Source organism: Pongo abelii, chromosome 7, assembly GCF_028885655.2.
Source record: "Pongo abelii isolate AG06213 chromosome 7, NHGRI_mPonAbe1-v2.0_pri, whole genome shotgun sequence".
In the NCBI taxonomy this organism is placed as follows: domain Eukaryota; kingdom Metazoa; phylum Chordata; class Mammalia; order Primates; family Hominidae; genus Pongo; species Pongo abelii.
The window spans coordinates 99,544,292-99,569,131 of record NC_071992.2 but is presented as its reverse complement, the minus strand read 5'-3'; the positions used below and the strand labels follow the sequence as shown (position 1 = coordinate 99,569,131).

The 24,840-nt window shown below is 36.1% G+C and overlaps 1 protein-coding gene across 5 annotated transcripts in view; it reads right to left on the bottom strand.

Annotated features, from left to right (window-relative positions):
- Nucleotides 1–23,969, bottom strand: part of RALYL (RALY RNA binding protein like) — a 717,288-nt gene extending 693,319 nt beyond the window's left edge. For all 5 annotated transcript variants that reach the window (XM_024251522.3, XM_024251539.3, XM_054561801.2 and 2 more), the window contains exon 1: nucleotides 22,429–23,969. The gene's annotated coding sequence lies outside the window, so the exon portion shown is untranslated. The remainder of the gene's footprint in view (nucleotides 1–22,428) is intronic.
- Nucleotides 23,970–24,840: the final 871 nt, after the last annotated feature.

Genomic DNA, 24,840 nt, shown 5'->3' with positions numbered 1-24,840 from the left:
TGTTATATATGTATAACATTTCTTTATTCATCCATTGATGGACACTTAGGTTGTTTCCATATTTTAGCTATTGTAAATAATGCTGCAATGAATGTGGAAGTACAGATATCTCTTTGAGATACTGGTTTAATTTCCTTTGAATTCCCAAAGTGGGATTGTTGGATCATATGATCCAACAATTTTTTGGGTAATCTCCATACTGTTTTCTATAATGGCTGTACTAACCCACATTCTTACTAAAAGTGCACAAGAGTTCCCTTTTCTCCACACTCTGGCCAGCACTTATTATCTTTTTGGTCTTTTTGCTATAGTTATCTTAACAGGTGAGGTGATATCTCATTGTGGTTTTGATCTGCATTTCCTGATGATTATGTAACATTGAGCATTTTTCATATACCTTTGGCCATTTGCATTTCTTTTTTTGAGAAATGTCTATTCAAGGATGGGGCTTTGGTGCATGATAATCTCTGCCTCAGCTTTCATAGAGCTACACAACTTTCAACTTCCTCACTGGTTTGCCTTCCTTTGACTCACTCATGTTCAGCATGCCTCATGATTAAATGTCACACCACCATCTCTTTGCTGCCCACAATTCCTTATTCCCAGAGAAATCCATTTTCATTTCAACTATCACATATCACCTCTACTCAGATAGTTGTAAAATCTTTCTCTTCATTCCTAACTATTCCTCAAAGTGCATATCAATTACTGTATCTAGAGACAACTCACACCTCTCACTTGAAAAACGGAATTCATATTGTCCTCTAATTGAATTTACTTTTAGCACTAATTCAGTCCTTAATCATATGCTCTCATTAAACTGTTTTTTCAGTGTCTCATGTATATAGCCTTGATGAAATAATTACATTTTCTAATAAGAAAAGTGCCCTCTTAAAATAAGTAGCTTCTGAGTGACTGAGCAAAGAACACTTTCCCAGCTACTCAAATGAGGTCACCTGACTTTAGGTACCGTGAGGAAGGCTGAAGTTACCTCCAGATCACCCATGCACTCAAGCTGTGGCTATTTTACTTGGTCCCACACAGAATGGTAAACTACCTGAGAACCATAACTGTGATCTATACTCTTAGTATTTCCCACAGTGCTTAGAAGAATAATTCAGACATGTTATGGACTGAATTGTAATCCCTACAAAGGTCATGTGTTGAAGTCCTAACCCTCAGTACTCCAGAATATGTCTGTATTTGGATAAAGGGCCTTTAAAGAGGTAATAAAAGTAAAATGAGGTCTTACGGGTGGGCCTTAATCCAATAAGACTGGTGTACACATATGTTAAAAAGAGGAGATTGAGAAAGCAGGGAGGCATGCACCCACAGGAAAGGCCAAGTGAGGACACAACAAAAATGTGGCCATCTGCAAGCCAAGGAGACAGGCCTCAGAAGAATCAAACCTGGCAACACCTCGATCTTGGCCATCCAGCCTCCAGAACTATGAGAAAGTTAAGGTTCTGTTGTTTAAACCACCCACTCTCTGCTACTTTGTTATGGAAGCCCTAGTAAACTAACACAATGTTTAGCATTTATTTGCTAAATTGAGGGGAATTTATGATGCTACTTTTATCACCTTCTCAGACTAGGTTGTTAAGGTAGATTTACAAAGATAGATTACTTAACATCATGGATTTCCCACTTGTGCTCTTTATTAATAACAAGTGCTAATATTCAGACCCAAACATATACTAAATTTATTCCTTCAAGTAACATACTTGCATTAGAAGTCAAAGAATATTGAAAAGATAAAACTTCCCGAGTAAAATAGCTACAGTGGCTTTCCCTTTGCATACGTGGTATATGTGTTAGTGGGGGACTGTGTAATATTTTCAGGTTGTAATACTTTTTGGAAACCTGTCTAATTCAAACTTAAATAGATCACTGCTTAAATCCTGAACAGAAAAGGGATTCATGCAGTTGGTTTCTAGACACATGGCCCTCCTCATCGTGATTCATTTATTTGACCTTGAAAAGCTAAAGACATCAGCTATTAGAGGGGTGGACCCTGGAAATCATTACTTTTTTCTCTTTAGCTGACTTGGGCCACATTTGTAAATATTCAATAATTGCATATTGAGAACAGTACCTGTGGCCATGGGCTTTGAAGATATTTGGAAGTAACAACATATGTTTTATTAGGCAGAAAATATAACAATGTATATAAAATGAAAGGGCCGTAATTGTAAATAATCAATTCCTAGTTAACCTAGCATATAAAATGAAATGAGAATAATCTAGCAGGTCAGAGTTAGAAGATTTCAGAATCAGACCTGGGCTTAAGTTTTAGCTCTGCTACTTACTAGCCCTGTCATCCTGAGCAAGCAGCATTGGCTCAGTGAGCCTCCAGTCTATCATCTATAAAATAGGAATAAAAACAATAAGGCTCTGAGGACTATTGTGAGAAAAAATACACATACTTTGTATGCCTAGCCCACAGTAAGAATTCAAATAAGTGTTATAAATTATTTAACTTAGTAATGCTGAACACTCTCTGCTTACTGAAATTATGTCTTCAGAGTGAATTATTTTTGGAATGATTATATAAATACTCACATAAGCTTTATAATGAAATTGGAGACAGCAGTTGAACATATGGCATGCACAAAGTAGATACATTTAGGAATTCACCAAATATTAGAAAGGAGCAAAGTATCACAGCGGTACTTTGGGGAACATAGTATGGTGAGACAACATTTTTGTAGAAACAACAACAACAAAAACCAAACAGATGAACATAAAGCAGGGTGACTTCATTTAGGTAATATTGTTGTTCATCAAGAATATGCAAAAGCATACTGGTAGAACCAGCAGGCAGTAATGACAAGCACAGTCATGATGCAAGTTTGTTTCCATTCAACATGAAACAGATTGGGTCAAAATATGTGTAGTCTTTGTAAGGAAGAAAAAATAACTTATTCCCCTTTTTTTAAATTTTAAGACAATGGCAGAATATTATTTATAGATTTTATTTATCAGTGTTTTTCTAGATATTTTAATCCAATGATAAAAAGATGTATTTTTGTGGTGCTCTTTCTCTCATTTTTTTTTTCTGAGCTAGAGTCAACATGTTAAAAGATCATTCCAATATTTATTCAGATCTTTTGGGTAAACTACTGAGACTATCAATCTCTACATGATATTTCTGTGTTCTTATTCAGAATTCTTAAACTATAGGAATAATTCAATATTATTTATATGTGATGATTAATTTTGAAATTTAGGCAATTTACACAGAATACCACAGGCTTAAAAAACAAAAAAAGTTACACACTGAGTATATATGATATACATTACACATACACACACATATATATACATTTAAAGAAGTACAATTCAATTCCAGGAATGTTTACTTAATCTATAAGCACTATAAGAGAGTATCATAGTGAGATACTCTCTGGATATTTTGAGTCCATTGAGAATGGGATGATGTTTTTTTCAACCAGGGCATCAGTGACTAACACTATGTCAATAGCATTATTGAATGAATGCCAGAATATGAGAATAAATAAATGACTGAATTTCACAACACCTATTTTTAAGAAGCATGTAATCTAGGAAAAACTAAAACTGTGTAAATGCAGTGTGTGTTCTGTACCTGAACTTCTCAAGCTATCTATATTGCACTTGAGAAGCTCATTTTCCATTTCCAATCAACCACAAACCAGTATTTTATAGAATACAATGAAAATATATTACTAGAAAAGTGAGGGAGAAAACACAAAGGCATATAATGAAACATGAAATTATTCTGTAAAATTGTTATGGAAATCTCAATTCTTGTTTCAGAACAGAAACCAACAGGCTACAGAACGTATTTTAAGCAGCACCACTTTTTACTATCACTATGAACAACATGATGGTAGAACTCCCCACTTAACACATGGGTAAATTAAATAAAAAGTACTTGAAAAGTTCCATTAAGATTAGTTTAGAAAAATCTGCTGGGAAAATTTATCATTTTCCTCCTGTACTTTCCAGAATTCTATAGTGATTCACTCAAGTGAGAAGAAAAAAAAAAAAAAAGAAGAAGAAGAAGGAAGGACACCAAATGGTTCTTTTCAACAAACTAGTCATCCTGGCAACTCTGCAGGACTCAAAAGGAGAATGTACTTTACATCTCCTTTTCTCTAGAAAGGCTCCACAGTATCAGACACTCTCCTTATGGTAAGTAAGAAATCCAAACCACTTGAGTGATAATGTCATGAACACAGTTCTCATTTCCATTTTTTTCCTTGGCGAATAACTAACATTCTTTTGTTGTGTGGCTGGAAATAATTTACAACTATATGAGGGACTGATCTCTCTACTCCATTCCTGTGTAATTCTGTTTTTATGTTACAGGTTTCAAGCAATTTTCACCTATGAATGATAAATTACTAAAAATGTGTTACTATTTGCACTCAAAAGCTAATATACATATATGTGCTGAAAATATTAAGAAATCATTATAATATTTTAAATTTAATGAAAAAAATACATTTAGCAAGTTTTTAAAGTGAATGTTCAAAATGTCATGCCTACTCCAGGAAAATATTGTACAAAATGCAATTTCATAGCATAATTCCTAGTGGTTAGAGTCTAAAGTCACCATGAAAGATACACAAAAATTACTTCTAAAAATCCCTTCAATAGAACATATAATACTTATACATGATTTTACATGTTTTATATCATCTTTAAGTAAACCTAACCCAGCCAGTTTTTCTACCAATGTTAGATAAGAAGATAAAGTCCTTTAGATGAACACTAGCTGAAGTGTTAGGCTTGTTTTTTTTTCATATAAATTAAGTCTATGAATTCATATAAATTAAAAGTGCATACAATACTACAATATTACAATAAAACAAGCACAAAAAGATGTATGGAAATACACATTATTCAAAATAGCAATGAAAAGAAAGTGAAAAAAGAACCAACTAAAATATTCACAATGGGGCATGACAAAGTACATTATTACAATGGAATGCTGTATAACCATTAAAATCCCAACACCTGTTGTGAGGGTTGGATATAAAAAAAGGAATCTATGACATAATACAATTTACTTAAATGTAATATATATCATGTATCTTTTAGGGACAAAGAGACATAGTATCAAATAAATATGCTAGCTGCAAACAGTGGCTCACACTTTTTATACCAGTGCTTTGGGAGGCTGAAGTGGGAGAATCGCTTGAGGCCAGGAGTTCGAGACTAGCCTGAGCAACATAGTGAGACCCTGTCTCTACAAAAAAATAAAATAAAAAAATCAGCTGGTCATGGTGGCACACACCTGCAGCCCCAGCTACTCGAGAGGCTTTTAAAGCAAGAGGATCCCTTAAGCTCAGGAGTTCAAGGTTACAATGAGCCATGATCATGCCACACTGCACTCCAGATTGGATGACAGTGAGACTCTGTCTTGACAAAAAAAAAAAAAGCAAAATGAATGAAAACGACTCCCCTAATTAGGCAACTAAATAATAATACTATTTCCCAAAGCTATTAATAAGCAATTGATTTCTCCACACACACCCACACTCATACTCATACTCACAAGGGTATATTCCCCTTACATAGAGAGACATACCTTGAAAGACCTATACTGGGAATACTGACATATGCTTAGCTCTAAACCATCAAATAAAGACAGATGATGGACTGAAATTATATGCTCATATTTCCCCATCAAATTCTCAGTGATTCATAAGTTTTAGTCAAATATACTAAATCAACTTAACTTCAAAGACTGTACAGATTAAATATTCTGTAAATTTGAAGTATTTCTTTCTATTCATGTTATTTTACATATAGTCATGAAAAGCCGATTTGACTTCACTCACCGCATGATGGGTCACATTTTGCAGCTGGAAATGCATAGGAAGGTTAATCCTCTGATCTAATAGAAAATAAGATACTATCATAACCCTGAACTTAATTTTTACTTGCGAAATTTATAACCATCAGCCCCTTCTGCACTGTAAGCTCCATTCTTATACATTATATAATGCTTTGTGACACACAGAAGGATAAAAAAATGGATTTTTATGAAATATTTGTTGGATAAATACACTAAAAGATTCATGAAATAATGTGAACATAATGCATTTCTTAAATTAATGTAAACAAGATACTCATAGTTTGTGAACTGGTAAATGAGTAAATGCCATAAACCAGTGATTATTCAACCTTAGAAATACAATTGTCATCCCATCCCCCCATTAAAAGTAGGAATGCATTTTCAAGCCTTTTAATTTTACACTCACAAACTATTTGCAAACTAGCCCAAGAAACTGTTAAAATACATCACCAAGATCATCTTTTAAATAAATATTAATCCTATTTGTTCAAGTTTTAATTACTGTAGATAGAAAAGTATCTACACTTTTCAAGCAACAAATGTCAAAACTGTTGTGGTTTAGTTAGCAGTTAAAATTATTTTAAGATACTCTTATTTGCAAATAGTTAAAATTCTTAGCAAAAACTGCATGAAGGGAATGATTTTAAAATTTATTTAGTCTTAGGACACTTTCTTTTAATGAAAATCTATATAAAATATCCTAAATTAGATATAAGTAGTAACTTCTGTCTTAAAATTACTTTTTAATTTACATTTGTGAAACTCTATTTTAAAGTTAATCAATACTTGAAATGACGTTTGCTTTGATGTACACAAAGCTTTGTATCTGGAGTCCACCGATCATCACTGCTATCCTGTATCAGTCTCAGCATCCAATGTATTTATTTTCTTTAGTGTACTGTATTTCGAAAATTCTTATCAATATAATTAAGCATTTGTAAATGGTAACAGTTTAACTGTTCATGATAACCATTAGAATCTCATGCTACACTAATATTGTTACAGAAGCTCAAATGAGTAAAAGCAGAACACTTTGGTTTCAGGTTGAATCATAAGAATATATAATATTTTGAACTGCTTATCATAAATGTAATAAGAAGCACCCAAAATTACATAATAAGTACTGGGATTTTCAAACTATTCCAAATAGCTGACTAAAATTAAATTAGAGGATCTACAGAACTCCCAGGCTACACTATTACCTTCCAACGCAACTGGCAGGGATAAGTTCTTTCCATGACATTTACTAGGTAAGCAGACTGAGTCACTTCACCTCTGAGATTAAATTTCAACATTTGGAACAGAACAGAGAACTCAGAAATAAATTCACACACCTAGAGTGAACGCATTTTCAACAAAGGTGCCAAGAACATACATTGGGGCAAAGACAGTTTCTTTAATAAATGGTGCTGGGAAAACTGGATACCCATACGCAGAAGAATGAAACTAGACCACCATCTCATGCCATATACAAAAATCAAATGAATATGGATTACAGGCTTAAATCTAAGACCTTAAACTATGAAACTACTACAACAAAATATTGGGGAAACTCTCCAGGACATTGGTCTGGGCAAAAAATTATTGAGTAATATCCTACGAGCATAAGAAATTAAAGCAAAAATGGACAAATGGGATCACATCAAGTTAAAAAGCTTCTGCATAGCAAAGGAAACAATCAACAAAGTGAGGAGACAACTCACAGATTAGAAGAAAATTCCAAACTGCCCATGTGACAAAAGATTAATAACCAGAATTTATAAGGAGCTCAAACAACTCCATAGGAAGGAATCTAATAATCTGATTTTTAAAATGGACAAAATATTTGAATAGACATTTCTCAAAAGAAGAAAACAGGCATATGAAAAGGTGCTTAGTATCACCGATCATCAGAGAAATGCACATCGAAATGACAATGAGATATCATCTCATCCCAGTTAAAATGACTTACATCCAAAAGCCAGGCAATAACAAATGCTGGCGAGGATATGGAGAAAAGGGAACCCTTGTACACTGTTGGTGAGAATGTAAATTAGTACAACCACTATGGAAAACGGTTTGGAGGTTCCTCAAAAAAACTAAAAATAAAGCTACCATATAATCCAGAAATCTCACTCCAGAGTATATACCCAAAAGAAAGAAAATTAGTATATCAAAGAGATAGCTGCACTCCTATGTTGCAGCACTGTTCACAACAGCCAAGATTTGGAAGCAACCAAAGCGTCCATCAACAGATAAATGGATAAAGAAAACGTACTATCTACTTCACAATGGAGTACTATTCAGACATAGAAAAGAATGAGTTCCTATCATTTGCAACAACATGGATGGAAATGGAGGCCATTATGTTAAACGAAGTAAGATAGGCACAGAAAGATCAATGCTGCATATTCTTACTTATTTTGGGGATCTAAACATCCAAACAATTGAACTCATGGAGATAGACAGTGGAAACATGATTACTAAAGGCTGGGAAGGGTGGCAGGGAGGTGGGGATGATTAATAGGTACAAAAAATGGAATGACTGAATAAGACCTAGTATTTGATAGCACAACAAGGTGACTATAATCAATAATAATTTAATTGCACATGTTTAAATAATGCTAAAGGGTATCATTGGATTGTTTGTAACACAAAGGGTAAATGCTTGAGGGGATGGATATCGCATTTTCCATGATGTGATTGTTACGCATTGCCGGCCTGTATCAAAACATCTCATGGACTTCATAAATATATACACCTATCATGTACCCACAAAATTAAAAATTAATAAATAAATACAAATAAATTTCAACATTCAGAAATGAAGCAGTGAGAATAAAATTAAAATGTATATGAATATGTTTGAGTGATAAAGCCCTCTACAAATGTAGAATAACTGTTAAGACAAATTATCATTTTAGTGCACATATGCTCTTAGCACTTACATCCTTTCTCCTTCATGCTGCAGAAATTATGTTTTCCTTTTCACATTTTTAGAGATAACTGTCATGAATTGTAGTGAAAGTTCCTCAAAAATCTTTTCTTTTCAGTTTCTACCTACATCCTATTAAAGAGTGTGTACATAGATATTGAAAATATCTAGAAAAGAGTTCAAGAGCAGTAAAACACCAGTGAGGAACTACTTCACTAATTAATTAATTCAAAAAGGTTTATTGAGTGCTTCCTGTGTGCCAGGTACTGTCTAGGTACTGGAAATCGTCATTAAGATAAACTGTATTGTCATAAAGCTATCACCTAGTGGGAGAAGAAGGCATCAAACAAGAAAACAAACAAACAAAAAAGAGTGAAATAAAATTTCAGGTATTGATAAATAATCCAAAATAAGTTTCATACTTAGATAGTCTCATCTTCTGGAGCTCAATGGATGGAGATCAACGGGAAGTAGAAAAATAAAACAATGGTTTGGAGGACAAGACCTGATACATGCTAAATACTAAATAAATGTTGGTTATTTTGGTGGTTGTTAATATCTTTATTATCACCATTCATCTCAAAAATGTAAATAGGATGTAAAAATGGAAGGTTAGAAGTTGTAGGACTATCTTCTTTGTATAAAAGTCAGGACCTAAAAATGGGTAAACATGTCTTTAACGCCATATTAGAAAACGTGTGAGACTCAGAAGAAACTGGTCTGATAAGAAGAAAAGAATGTGGGGAAGAAAATGAGGCTGAGGAGATTGTGGGGTTTCACAGTATATAAGCCTCTTGATTTTCCACATTTATGGACTTCGAAAATGCAGGAAACAGATAACTACATACAGGATTTTCTATTACATTTTCAAATAACTTCTGAAACTAAGTTGGTATTCAACTGGTGTTAAATCTGTTAGCAAATTTACATGTTAAGTATATCATTCTGTTTTTAAAATAGTGAGTGATTCTCTGCAAGGCCATGGATAGTTCTCATTAAATTAGGTGTTAGGCAAATATCACTAATAAAGAAGCCTATCCTATGAAGATGTTATCAATTTCAGACAATTGCATTATTTCCTTACCTCCGGGGCCAAATAACAAATGAGTAGATTGAAAAAGCAAATTTAGTAAAAGTGGCCATCTTGCTCCTGAAGAACAATAAGTATCAAGATAAATTTAATATTTCTTAGTCAATGGGACCATATTTTGGGATAACTTTTTAGCAAAAATGAACTTCAATGGATTTCTATTTAGGATTTAATAAAAAGTGAAAGCTGAAATTGAAATGATCAGAGAGTATTTAAAAAAACCTATCTTGGATAATCTCCGATAAGGAACAAATGCCAAAAGGAGTTTGAAAACATGACATAGCCCTGAAGCCTCTATGAACACTCTATATTTGCACTGTTCTATGTGATAACCACTGGCCTGTGAGCTCCTGAAATCTGGCTAGTTCTGTGCTGTTAAGTATACAATACAAACTAGATATCAAAGACTTAGCACAAAAAACAGAATATTTTAAAAGTAATTTTATATTGGTTACATATTAAAATAATTTTTGATACACTAAGCTACATAAAATCTTTATGAAAATTAATTTCAGCTGTTTCACTTTTTTAACTTTTTTAATATGTCTTTTAGAAAATTTACAGTTACATATGTGACAGGCTTGCATGACTTGCATTGTTTCTTTTGAACAGTGATCTAGAGAAAGCTTGATTATGGCTATTGTTGACCTCCTTCCTTCTCTTTCATTTCCTTTCTCCCCTCTTCCACACTTCCCTTTTTCTTTTCCCCCACTTAAGTTGTACCAATGTCCAGTGGGAAGACTAGAATAGGGAAAAAGATCTAGCAATTCTGAAATAAAAAGATTGCATACATGATGAAATGGGTTCAGAATAAAACAAAATATTTTAATACTATTGGTTCACTAATCTTTAAATTATCAATAAGCTCTATCATTAGAGCCATTGTAAAAAATCTAAAAGCATAGATATTTTCTAAATTCATTTTATATTTTTTATAGTACTTAACAGTTTCTAATAAGTTTATTTGAAGTTTTGAGTAATCTCAATATATTCCAGGATAAACTTCACTCTCCTGAATTATAGACCTCATATTAAAACATAAAATAAGGATAAATACAAAGGTGCAAACTCATGTTAATTGTACCTCTACCCTGACTCTCTCCTATTTTCCTCAAAATTTCACCATTTACTTTCATCTTCCAGGTTTTTTTTCAGACAATTTGCTCTAAATCTTTTCGTTGCTGTTGTTCCTCTCACTTGGCCCCCTTTACTTTTTCTTCTGCACACCTCTTCTCTACACTGTCATACATTCCTGGCTTTGGAATACAATGGAACGAGAGTAATAATAATCTCCCAACCTGAGGACTCACCAAGTCACTAGAACGGGGAGAAAGAAATTGCATGCTGGTTTGTTCAAGTGCCTTAATAACCTAAAGAACTACAAGCAATCATCTTTACTTTTCTTAATACTCATAACTTTATGCATTGTCACTTTTCACATGCAGCATTTCCTTTTCCTGAAAACTGTCTATTCATGAGGGTAAGATCAATGTTTTCTGCTTTTTAAAAACTTATGTTTTTATTTTTTTGAGATGGAGTCTCGCTCTGTCACTGGGCTGGAGTGCAGTGATGCGATCTTGGCTCACTACAACCTCTGCCTCCCAGGTTCAAGCGATTCTCCTTCCTCAGCCTCCTGAGTAGCTGGGACTACAGGCACATGCCACCACACCCAGCTAATTTTTGTATTTTTAGTAGAGATGGGGTTTCACCATGTTGGCCCAAACACAGTGACTTCCATATAATAGATCCCCGACAAATATTGTCTAAATATACAAACAATTGTTGAAATTCTCACCCATTATGCCCACAGAAGAGACATTATGGAAGACTCTGAAAAGAGGGGCTAGAATCAGAATCAATTGCACTACAGTTCTAAATGTAAGCATTGTGTGTTTTTAACATGCTGTGCATAGGGAGCTATTTTGAGGGCACTAATTATGTGAGCATGTCTATTTTATTGGACAAATGTTGCTGACCTATTGATGTGCCAATCAAGGTATCTCCTTTTTTCCATCTTTTGAACAAGATACAGTAGTCTACATTCAAGTTGTGAAGCCAAAAACTCCTGGGTTCAGATCTTTACTCAGCCATTTAACAGCACTAAGACATTTAACAAGTCAACTGTCTGATCCTCTCTTTTCTCCTAAATATTATTATCTATGGTAATATACTCTCCTAGTGTTGCAAAGATGAGGCTCTATCTGACTAAGCACTTCTCAGTCAGTCTGGTCCAGAATGTTGATTCATAAACAGAATGAGATCTCAGCAGAGCAGCAGCAACAGAACTAGCAGTAAATATAGCTATATACCTGCTATCTGGACTTCTGATGTTAATAAAAATGTATTAACAAATACTCTGTAGCTTTCTTTTCAATCTGAATCATTCACTGTTATACTTAATTATAGGATCCTATATTCATTTCCTTGGTTTTGATAAGAGACTTCCTTACAAAGGGTTGCATTGCTGTATCCACTGCAGAATTTATTTCTGTAGTAACTGAAAATTCTTTTCAAATGCAAGCAAGATACACACACACATTATATATCTATAGCTTCCTTGAAAATGTTCTAAAGAAAGGACTAAAGTCCTAGAAATCACAAATGAAAAAAAAAATCTGTTTTGGTCTTAGTTGATTGTAAAGCTCTAAAAATGTCATTGATACCTTTGATACATTTATAGTTTTCCTTTCCACCTCCTCACTTGTCATCCTGTTACAGGTTTTTAAAATCACGTTTTCAAAATTACACTTGTAATACTCAGCTTCACCTCACAATATCTTAACTTCTCAACATCAGCAGTGTCTTCCTTTCTAAGCCACGTGCTTTACCATACTCTAAAATTTATTCACCATTTGACGATGTTCCACTGTCAAACGCTGGAAATACAATATTTTTTTCTGACCAAATCCATCCATCCTTGCACTACTCTCATTCTATTAAAATTAGTGAGCCTGCTATTCATTTTCATCCTGCTCTTCAGGCTCTCAAATCTTACCAGTTCTTATTCTGTTCATCTTGTGGAGCTGCCCTTGCTCTCTTTCTCAGCCCAGATTTATTTATGTCTTCATATTCACTACCTCTGGAAAGCCCATCACTTTGTTTTATACAAAGTGGATGCCTTGCTAGTCTCTAACCAAGTAATCCTCAGCTGTTTTCCTTAACCCATTCAGATTACAGGCTAAGTGTTGCTAGAGAAGTGATGTAACCGTGTTGACTAAAGTGACAACAAATGTTAATTTTGCCAAGTTCCTCATTATGGCTCTAGAATCTTTCTATACTTCATGCTTATTCCCTACTACACTCCCCTAGCTCCTATCTCCATACCAGTTAATCTCAACCTAAGACCTCGTTTACAATTATCTGAGAATACTGAAGTCACCATTAGATGGCAAACTCTATGCAGTCAGCATTGTTATCAGTTTTATTTACCACAAAATCCTCATCCTCCCGCACAGTACTTACAAAGAAAATGCTCAAGAAATATCTGTTAAATAAATAATGAGTTACTTAGTTTAACTAATGAACTGATTCAATTCTCTTCCTCTTCTGAGATGTAACCAGCATCTCCTTGCGCTACTACTAATCACACCAACCTTCTTAGAACATTCTGAAATTGACCCTGAAAAATTATTTTCCTTTCTATTATACCTCCACCTCTTCCTGCAAGGGGATTCCATCCTGAAAAACATACATATGCATTCATATTTTCCTTACTGTGGCTTTAAAAATATCCTTCCTTCAATAATATTACTTCGATGAGTAATATTTCATTCCCACAATTTAACATTAAACTTCATTTTTTTTGTCTCCATATCTTCAAGATCCCAGATGACCTTAAACATGGGCAATTAGACTTCTGCTTCTATTTAGCCTCAATAACATATTTGTTTCTCAATGGCAACTAACAGACTATTCAACTTTACTTATGAAAAAAAAATTCAAATAGATGGAATACTGGAAAGAATAATACAATAAAACCAGCAAAAGCACTTCCTGATTAAAGTTGGTTAACAAATGATTATTTGTTTTACATATACACGTACACAACCACACACACACACACACACACACACAAACACACACTCCCTCCCTCACTCCTTTGATGACTCATAAGAAATTCAGTTGCAGGCCGGGGACTGTGGTTCATGCCTGTAATTCCAGCACTTTGGGGAGCCAAGGCGGGCAGATCACAAGGTCAGGAGCTCAAGACCAGCCTGGTCAACATGGTGAAACCCTGTCTCTACTAAATATACAAAAAATAGCTGGGCATGTTGGCACATGCCTGTAATCCTAGCTATTCATGAGGCTGAGGAAGGGGAATTGCTTGAACATGGTAAACGGAGGTTGCAGTGAGTCGAAGTCGTGCCACTGCACTCTAGCCTGGGCAACAGAGCGAGACTCTGTCTCAAAAAAAGAAAGAAAAAAAAGAAAGAAAATTCAGTTGCATATATCACTGCATTTATCCCAAATAATTCAGCACTCATCTGCTAATATCATTTATTTTCTAGCCCATATGAAAAATTTCCCAATTCTACCAAAATTTGACTTTTTATAGACCACATTTTAAAAAAGTGAAATAAAATAAAACTTCAAGCACTGTATTTGTTTGTCTTTGGTCCTTTTTAATCTGGAAAAGTCCTCCCACAGTGGCACTGACTTTTTACAAGTCTAGGCCACAGGGCTCGTATGTATCTTCAATGTAGAATACCTCATCTTATGCATTTGTCTCATTATTTCCTCATGGTTTAGTTTAACTGGTCCTTTCTCTGAATTTTTCTATAAACTGGAAGTTAAATATAACCAGGTTTTATTAGATTCAGGTTAGACATTCTAGGAACAATATTTCACAAATGGCACTGTAGCCTTCATATGGCATCTCGTCAGGAGGCTCATGGTGTCAGGTTGTCTATTAGTGATGTTGGGTTAAATCATTCAGTCACTTAAAATGATGACTTGCAGATGCAATTAATACTTGAGCACTATGAGAATATGTTACTCATCAAAATAATTTTAATTGATGATTTTATTACTTTTTGATCATCTTTGACTGAATCACTTACTTCACTGAGAGTTACAAATAGTAATTTTCTAATTCTCATATTTCTTACACTTAACTCACATTATTTTGTGAAAAGCTGTCCCTCAGCAACTAAGAAAGGCAGGCTAATCATTTAATTATTTCTATTTAATTATTAATTGTCATTTTTCTTTTTTAAATTTTTTATTTAGAGTATCATTACGCACTCATGGATTTTACTTTTCTCAACATTTACAATTTGTTATATTCACTCTTGAAATTCAAACTGATTTAAATTGCACAACTGGAAGGCCCTTCAAGCTAGCACTTGTTTACAATGATACAGCCTTATTTGTCTTTGACCATTTCCTTACTTTCTGCACGATGAGTTCTCCCAGGCTCATCTTGTGTTTTTTCCGCCCAGACTTAGAATCAGCCAACTCTAGGTTAAGGAAGACTAAAGTGCTCTTGTCCTCTTGAATGGGGAATGATATTAAGAAGCCATGCTTTGTGCACTGGAAGGGCTCATTGCTTCCTGAAAGACATTGCTTTGAAGATTTTTCAGTAGACATAGCTAGTAAATATATTTATTTTTAAAGCTTTATAGTATATTTTATTATCTAACAGGTTAGCCCTCTCTTTTCTTTTTCAGAATATTCTCTGCTATTTTTGCATATAAATATAAATTTCAAATCAATTTAGCTAGTTCCAGGAAAAACTTCCTACTGGTCTTCCTATTTAGATCATGTTATCACCATACACACACACACACACACACACACACACACACACACACACACATCATACACAAACATACACATGACACATACAATCCTGGGAACAACAGCCCTCTTTATGATGCTGCCACATCATATTGAGGATCATCAATCACATTCATTTAGTTTATTCCAAAAATTCATGGATTTTAATGACAGATTACAAAGCTTTTATCTCAGGTCTTACCTTCTTTTAAGTCTATGCAGCATTAGCTCTGTTGAACAATACTTACATACACACACGCACACCCCACATACTTTTTCTGAGCTTCAGTGGCTATCATCCTAACTCTATTTTTCTGCCTTTTATCAGCCCCTTTTACATCCACTCAAAAAAAAGCAGATGTTTCCAAATTTCTGCCTGTGCGGGACTTATTCCCACTTAAAGAGTTTTAATGTAGATGACACTGTCATATCTCCTTCTAGCCTTAAGTGTGCTTCCCAGCTCTAGACCTGAATTTCCATTGCACATTGGTCATTTAATCCAGAAGTTAATGTCAGAACTTCAAATTACTATGTTCAAAACTGAATCATTTTCCCACCTCAAACCAAATAAGGCTCTCCTACAGATACTACTTTCTCTTGTTTTGTTTTATAACACCTGCTTTCAGGATACCCAGATTCCAAAATTCAAAGGCAGCATTTAACCCTCCCTATACTTTGACCTCTAAATGCACTGATTTTTATGAACTTGTGGACTTATGACCACGTCTTTAAAAATCCATCTCATCATGTTCATTCACACTGCTTCCACTATAGTTTATGTTTCCCATTCTGCATTGAAAATATTCACTTTTTCAAGTTCCAAGGAAACTAATGATGGAAGACATTCTTGCACATCTGAAGAGGCAATTAAACACAGAATCCTCAAATAATATGTTACACTTATACGTGTTTTATGTTACTAACATAAAATGAGCTTGATAAATGTCACATCCAAATACGTGTAACAGTAAAATTGTGAGGTGTTATGATGTTGACGGTGAAATGTTGGTAGACAGACAAGACACCTATATTTATAGAGCTCTGTGTTAGGAAAGAATTAGCTGTTCAGCTTTCCTTGCACAAAAGACTAATTTTCCACATCACGCTGCAAAAGCTTCAAGAGTAGAGATTACATTTTATACTCAGTAAGTGAATGTTGAATGTGTTTCCCAGGCTCTCTGCAAAGCAACTAAGGACAGAGAACCATCTCTTTTGACCCAGCCACAGAGCGACAGTGGTAACTAACAAATGTGATGCCATGCACTGGCTCTCTTCAGAAAACCTGTCTTAGAGAGATGTGTGATGACACGGTCACAGGAAGGTCCTTTCAGGACCAGTTAAGAGTATCTGTGTGGGCAATATTCTTTTGTTTCTGCTCAAAACACTCACTAGTGGAAAGCACTCCCCGTGGAAAACTTGCCAAACTACAGACATTTTAAGTAATGTATCAAGAATAAATACATAACAGTTGTTTTATATTAGGAAAAACAAAAGAAACAAAAAAATCATCTCCACAATTGAAGCATCTCTGTGTAGAAAAAAAAACATGAATTGTCAGTTAAGACTTCCTGTATGTCAAATTTCCCTTTACCACCTATGGAGCTCTGAGCTCCAAGTCTCAGTTTCCTCCAACATATAAAATAATATTATTATCTAATCACGGAGGGGAAGTACAAATAGAATTGCATTCATTTGACACATCAATTTCTTTCCTTCTCATCTTGATTTAATGAAAAAATAGCCGTTCCTTACTCCCACCTGTTAATAATTTCTGAAATGACTCAGAAATGTGTTGCTCCTCTTATTATTTAGCATATGGCTATCAAAATGTGTATAAACATTTTCTCTAAACACATGGATTATGTATGAATGCAATTAATTCCCACGCTGAAGTTTGGGAAAGAATTCAAGCAAAAAGCATATTAGTGAGTTAAATGGAATTTTACCAAACATATTTATGCACAGAAAATCTCTAGTATTTTGTGATATAAGAGCACTTAGTGATGCATGCTATTGTATCTTTCAGAAGACCAGTGCAAGACTTCCACGTTCTACACCATAATTTTCCTCTCCATTTAGATTTTTACGTGGTCAAGTAAATAACTCTTAGAGTCTTGACCCCAGCTGAGGAGTCTGCAAGGACAGTCCAGAAAATATAAATCCTAAATACTAACTGAAGTCCTCCAACTGCCATCTCTGTGGCTACAAATGGATAGAAAAAGACATTAAACCAATGCCTCTTTATTTTCCAGGACTCAGTCCCAGAAAAATAGCAGGATAATTCAAAACTAACAAACAAAAATATTTTTAAACATAAGGAAGAATTTAGAAAAACACAAAGTTAATTTTCCACAAGGTAAGTTGATATTTAACATAAGTCTAACAAAAGAAAACAAAATTCCCAATGTATTATTGAAAATCTAAAAGCAATGAGGATAAGCAAAACTACTAAAGTTGACAACAGCTGTGTTATATCTACGCAGTCTGCACATCAAAATTTAATAATAAAAGGAAGGGTGATGACAAGCATAATTATGTAAACTTGTTAACAGTGTAACTTGCTATTAATACATTGAGAAATCAGGTATTACTTACATGTTATTGAATATTGTTTTCAAAATCATGATGTAGCAAAACTAACTGTTTTTATTGCCAATAAAATGAAAGTTTATGTTGCCTGCCAATTACCGAAGAGAAATTTATTAAATCAAAGAATCATACTGAATTATGGAAATGGCATCTTTACAAGCATTTGTACAAGTCACTGGAAGTAGTAGATAGTAACAGTAATAAGAGAATAATAACAATAACTGCAGATCAATAAGGACCTTTTTAAACATGTTATTATTTACTTTCTGGAAGTCCATAAAAATTTGAAGAATAAAATTAATCAGTACTTCAGGTTTTCATAGCAAAACACAGAGTTTTCATAATGACAGTCTGATAAAAGAAGTAAATAAATAACTATTCTTAAAGTCTCAGCTAATCATCATTTAAAAATAAAGATTTCATGGCCGATAAAACTATCTGTACAGCAAACCCCTGTGACATGCAATTTAGTCATGTAACAAAACTGTACATGTACCCCTTGAAACTAAAAGTTGGAAAGAAAAAATAAAAATAAACAACTAAAATAAAAATAAAAGTTTCAAAAGTCAGAGAGAAAAATCAATTGTAATTGAAATATTTTTCTCAAATTCGTTCTTACTATTCAAACAATCTTACATACCCACTTCACTTCTCTTCTACTTCCATAATGGAGCTTTTTGAAGACTTGAAATGTAGAGTTATATCAATGAATGCCCTGCTTAATTAGTTGCTTACACTATCAGTAAACAGTAAACAAAACATGACCACACTTTTACTGGGGTAGAGTTGCAAAAATGCAACAGACATATACTTCTCATTGGAATTTCTATATACTTATTACTGGCTCTTAAGTAAATATTGCATTTAAGAAACAGCTATCCAAATATTTCACATTTCTTGTAATTAGGAAGAAAATTTTTAGCATATCAAATTATTTTTCTAATTAACAATTTGTATATTCTTAAGGCATCATTTGTTTGTATTATTATAGTAGCTCTTTTAACCACTAGACGTTCATATAAATTAGAGAAAATAAACCAATTATCATTTTTAAGAAAGGTAACACATCTATTATGGCTAAGGATGTGTCTTTATAATTGTATGTTTGGAACTTTTCCCCCTTGTATATACACCACCACGGTGTGGCTATTTGATGCATGTTCAGAAAAAAATCAGGGTGCTACTTGATTGTTTATGACCATGAAAAATAAATATGAAAAATAATTAACTGTTAATCTTCAATGATGAAAAGTTATTCATTTAAATATTCTTCAACAGAACACACACTCAAGACAGAATTCCAACTAGAACTTTCTTTCTTTATATCAAGACTGAGACAGACATTGAAAAATTAATTTAGTAATCCAAGATTTTAAACAATACCCACATTTTATTATCCCATAGAAAGTTCTTGAAAATTTAACAGGTTTTCATTTTGTGATTATTTCTTTGTCACAGTTTAGATAGTACGATGTTTGAGGTCAGATAGTGATCCAATGCCAATTTAATTTGTGGGTCTTATTTCCCTCAGTCCCCACCTTTACCTTGGAAACCCTCTCTCCTTACAAAATAGAAACTTTTTTTCCCTCCTTCTCTCTTAGTAAGCAGTTGAAAAGATCTGCACAATTAAATTGATCTAAATCCCTGTGGGTCCCTTGGCGAATGAAAAAATATATTTTTTCCATGAGAAGCCAGTAGGCGGTGCTAAATCTAGGATACTACCTTCAACAATTTTAAATCAAAAACTAAACAGGTGGCCAGTTTGAGTTGTAGAATTCCCAGTATGATTCACACAGGAAGAAATCTGAAAAATTTGAATGTAATAGATGGAAATGTAATACAAGTATACAATATAATTAAAAATGAATCTTAAATAAATGAAAACATAGATAACTAAAGGTTCTTAGAATGATCTTAAGTTACAGAAATTAAAGCACAACTACCTCTCTGTCCTCACATTAAAATCGTCTTTGGTCCCATTAATGGTTTCAATCTCATTGGGAAATATCACACAGTAAAGCTAGTGCTTTGCCCAATCTTAAGCCACATACTACCTCAACCTTAGGGCAGCAACTGATTCTCTTAATGAAAATGCAGGTTCGATCACTCAAGTTATTTCTTGCTTCCTTGCTCTGTCTCTCTCTCTCTCTCTCTCAAAAGAACTAAACGACTTACAATACATAAAACACACAAAAATATATTATACACACAAATTGTCTTGCTTTTTAATAAATGAGCATTTCTATGTACATACATTGTTATAATTAAAATGATTTTTTAAATCACAGAATGTTGCAAGTGGCTTTTTTAATGTTTTATGTTAGCAGTTTGAACCATATGAAAGACTGTATTTTGGTAATTAGCTCACTATACAAAATAAGAAAATCCTAATTTCAGGCTTAGTGCCATCATATTGGCTTCAAATCTTAGAACTATACACCTCAAGATATCAAATATGGTGTCCACAGACAGTGACATAAACTATCTTCTTTATATAAATGCAACAGGATTTCCTTCACAGGGAAAAGCTACTCTGAGAACAAAATAACTCACATACATTGTATTTCCCGGCGGGGAAATACAATGAAATGTCCAGAGACTTTTGAGATACTTGCACGAGTTGTGAATAAAAAATATATACAGCTTTCCAGATATTATACTAACTTTTAATCTTCTACAGATAAATGGCCCTTTGCACTCCTTACTTTTTGACCACAAAGAGTAAAAAATAAGACATAAAACTTTTCATTCCACAAACTGAGGTTACAGACAGTGAAATATTTGCTTGAAAAAGCCAGTGTATGTTATAAACCCTTTTGTCATGGGACCCTCTGTATGTTGCAGTCAGTTTTTATTTCTGTAGTTACCTAGAAGAAAACTTCATCTGAGAGGTAAAAAGTTGTTTCGTTTGCTTTATGTTTATTTTACAGAATCCAAAGTATATACACATGATAATTTAAAGCTAAGTTTTTCATTTAAGGGGGGAAAAGGTAAGAAAATCAAAGCTTCAAAATCAAAGTATTTAAATAATGGTGACTCTCCAGATTTTAAGATGTATGCCTTCACGAAATTTATTTGGACAGAAAAATTTCCAGCAGATTCTGTCACAGTGTTAAATACAGAAAAGGCTTTCTATTGCGAACTGGTACATCTCTGAAAAGTAATGCTAAATTATACTGAAAACATATAACAGGATAATCATAAAATATCATAGAATACACTCAACACTGAATATTTCAGTGCTACCAACACACGAAATCATCACCTTTATCACCAACCCCTCACTCCTGCCCTGTACACAGTTCTCAGGGGAAAACCTTTAGAGCCAGTATCAGGTGGTTAAAAAGAGGGAAAACTGCCCCTTTAATAAAATTTAAATAAAAGGCACTTTTTTTAATACCTTAGAGGTATAGGGTCATTACTGCAAACTAACAGCGTCGTCCTCAACATTAAACCCAAGTGATCATCTTATAAGAAACTATTTCCCCATCCCCTGGAAGACGACACCAGCAGGCACTTAAAACCAACGCAACACAACAGGGAAAAAAAAGATCCAAAGACAGCATCCCTAAGAAAGCAAAGCCCTTTGGTAAAGCAAAATAGGCTGGGAAGGACCTACTGCGTCGTTTACTCATTGCGAAGAGGAGGAGCAGGAGTTGAGCGTGCGGGGGCCGGTGCCATCCTCAAGGCTCTGGAAATGTCTCGAGCTCCGGCTCGCGTGGCCTGGAGCCAGCCCCTCCGGAAGATGCGGTCTCTGCCGCTTCTACCCCCATCTCCCGGGTGCTCTGAGGGTCCCCTCTAGCCCGCCCGACGGCCAGCGCCACGTACACGGCCCTCGCCCCTCCTGCTGTGCAAGTGGCCCTCGGAGAACTTACAGGGCCCGCCGGCCGCCTAGTGCCCGGCCGGCGAGGCCCGCAGCGCAGACGCCACCCGCCCTGCCGGGAGACGACCTGGGCGCAGCTCACCGTGGGAGGGGTGGGGGGAGGGGACTGTATTTTGCGCACATCTAGAAAACGATCCTGAAGCAGGGAACGTACTTTGGTTTTCCCTGGCTCCCTGCGCCGCTCTCCCCACCTCGGGCTCGGACACTGCCCGGAGATGCGCGCGCGCAAACACAGACACACACACACACTCACACTCACACATTTCTTTGCTAGGACCAGTGTTGCCACTGCACACCCGGGAAACGCCTCCAAGGGGACCAAGTACCTGCTCTCTGCGAGCTGCTCAGCTGTTCACTTCATCCTCCGTTGACAAGGAAACCAAACCGCACTTCATTTTTTTTTTTTTCCAGAAAAACCTTCCACTGCCATCATTTGAAAATTGATTTACGGGGAGGGAAGGGGGAGAAATAAGGGACAATATAGATATAGATATCAGGATATCTATCATAAAATTATCTCGGTTTTTTAAAAAAGTCAAATGTGCAAAAGTCATAGTTAATTTAAAGGAGGAAAAAAGTATTTTGCTTAAAAATGATCCCAGTCACCAGCTGTAAGAAAAGTTTCATGTTATCAATGGGTATCAAAAACAGGAGGGAAAAAAAACGAATTTGTTCTCACCGGCTTCCAAAAAGGGTACAAAAAATATAAAATTAATGTCTTTGCTCAGTGGTTTGCACCAGTATTGCAAGACCACAAACTTGTAAACACTGCCGTAAAATCCCACCTATACAAAAATGTTATCAGAAAAAGAGTATACAAAAAAAGAGTTAGAAACATGCTTTTTATTTTTACAAAGGAAAAAAATAGGCACCATACTTCACATCGCTTTTTCCATAAAACCAGTTGCACATTTTGCTGGACTTGGGAGACGCTCCCAGCGGGCACGGTCGCCGCGGACTCCGAGACACAGCGCCTTGTCTACAGAACGATCGCATGCTAGAAAAACTTGGATTCAGGAAAAGGCTCAAAACCATGCTCCTCCAGCTTTCCCAAATATAAACAATAATCAAAGAAGTGGAAAAAAAGAAAAAAAAACAAAAACAAAAAAAACAAAAAACCAAAAAAAAGGACAAAAAAAAAAAGAATAGGACAAGAATGCCACTGAGAAGGTACTCACCGAGCGGGAGTAAAATGTTGGAATAAAAATGAGATTTAGTATAAAATACAGTATGGCGGTGGAAGAAGGAATGAAGCGCGTTTTTTTCTCGCAGTCTCTGCCTCAGGCACTGACACGTGACTCGGAGCCAGGCTGACTTGCAGGCACCGGGGAAGGACCGAGGCTGCGAGGGGGGAAGCCCACGGAGCCCAACTCTGGCTGGCGAGGCGGCGGCGGCGGCGGCGGCGGCGGCGGCGGTGGCGACGGGGAGCCTGGCGCCTGCAAGCGGTAGCACCAGTGGCGGCAGCGGCAGCTCGCGGCGAGGCTGCCTTCGTTGTGAGCCCAGACGAGCAGGTGCCCCTCACGCTGAGGCTGAGCACACGCACACGCACACGCAAGACAGGCAGGGCGCCGGCGAGAGGGGGAGCCGAGCGGGGTTGGGCCCGAGGCGCGCAGCTGCCGCCGCCTCTGCCGCTGCTGCCGCGATTGCTGCTGCCTATGTTGCTGCCGCCGCCGCCTCGCATTGGGAGTGTGTGCTGTGGGGGCAGCTCAGGGGTGCTGATCCAGCGCCTTGAGAGGAGGTGCACAACTTGCTGCTCACCTCAAAGTTGTTGCTTGCCACTTCCTTGTGTATTTCATCTATTTTTCATCTCAAGGTAGTTACCTGGGGAGAGATCCCATCGTCTTCTCTCTGGAAGTTTTACTATTCAAGCCCAGATTCACTCATTTTTTTTTTTTTTTCCTGATTTTCCATTTCCCATCCCTCCCAAGCTGCCTTTGCCTCTGCTGTTCCCTCCTCCCTAGATCTGCGTTTCCCCCTCCTGGTTCTCAGGGAACCTGGCTCAGCGCGATGCTGGGGGCGTTGTCACGGGCAAAGCCACTGTCAATCTTTATTGCCACCTGAACGCACAGCCTCTCTTTCGCCGTCTTCAAGGGGAAGGCTTGCAGTTTGAAAGACACAACAAAATCTCTTATTTAGGAAACCCCGTCCCGGGTTTCTTTCTGAGGGTTGCGGAGCAGTGGGTGGGGGCATGGGTGTCCTTAATTTATTCATTCGTGGACAAAGCATTGTTTGTTTTGTCTGTGTGTGCGCCCGTGCTTCTGAGCTGGTCTGGAAAGCTCCAAGGGTCTATGCTCCATAGCATAGACCATGTTTGACTCTTGCTCAAGTTGTTCGCTGAGGGTGGAAGTCAAAGGAGAGGGGCAAGGGAAACAAGTGAGTCCATTGTGTGAGTGCTCGCCTGGAGGGAGCAAGCACTTGGCGGTCGAGAGGGGGAGACGTGTACCAGCAGTGAGGCGGTGGCGCACCCCGCGGGAGCCCAGGTGGCTGAGCAGTGGATTCTGAAGGTGAGGGTGGGAGAGGGATTTCTCCACCCAGCGTCTGGGTTAGGGCGCTCATCGATCGCCTAAACAAAGATGCCATCAGCCAATCGCTGGGTGCATTGGGCTTCTATTACTGCCTGTTGAAGAATCAGCTTTGTGGACGCTGGAACACATCTATTTTTCTTCATTTTTGTACAATACTCACCTCAGGACCATTTCCCTGTGCTGCTTTGAATCTAGGTTGTGTGGAATTAATTG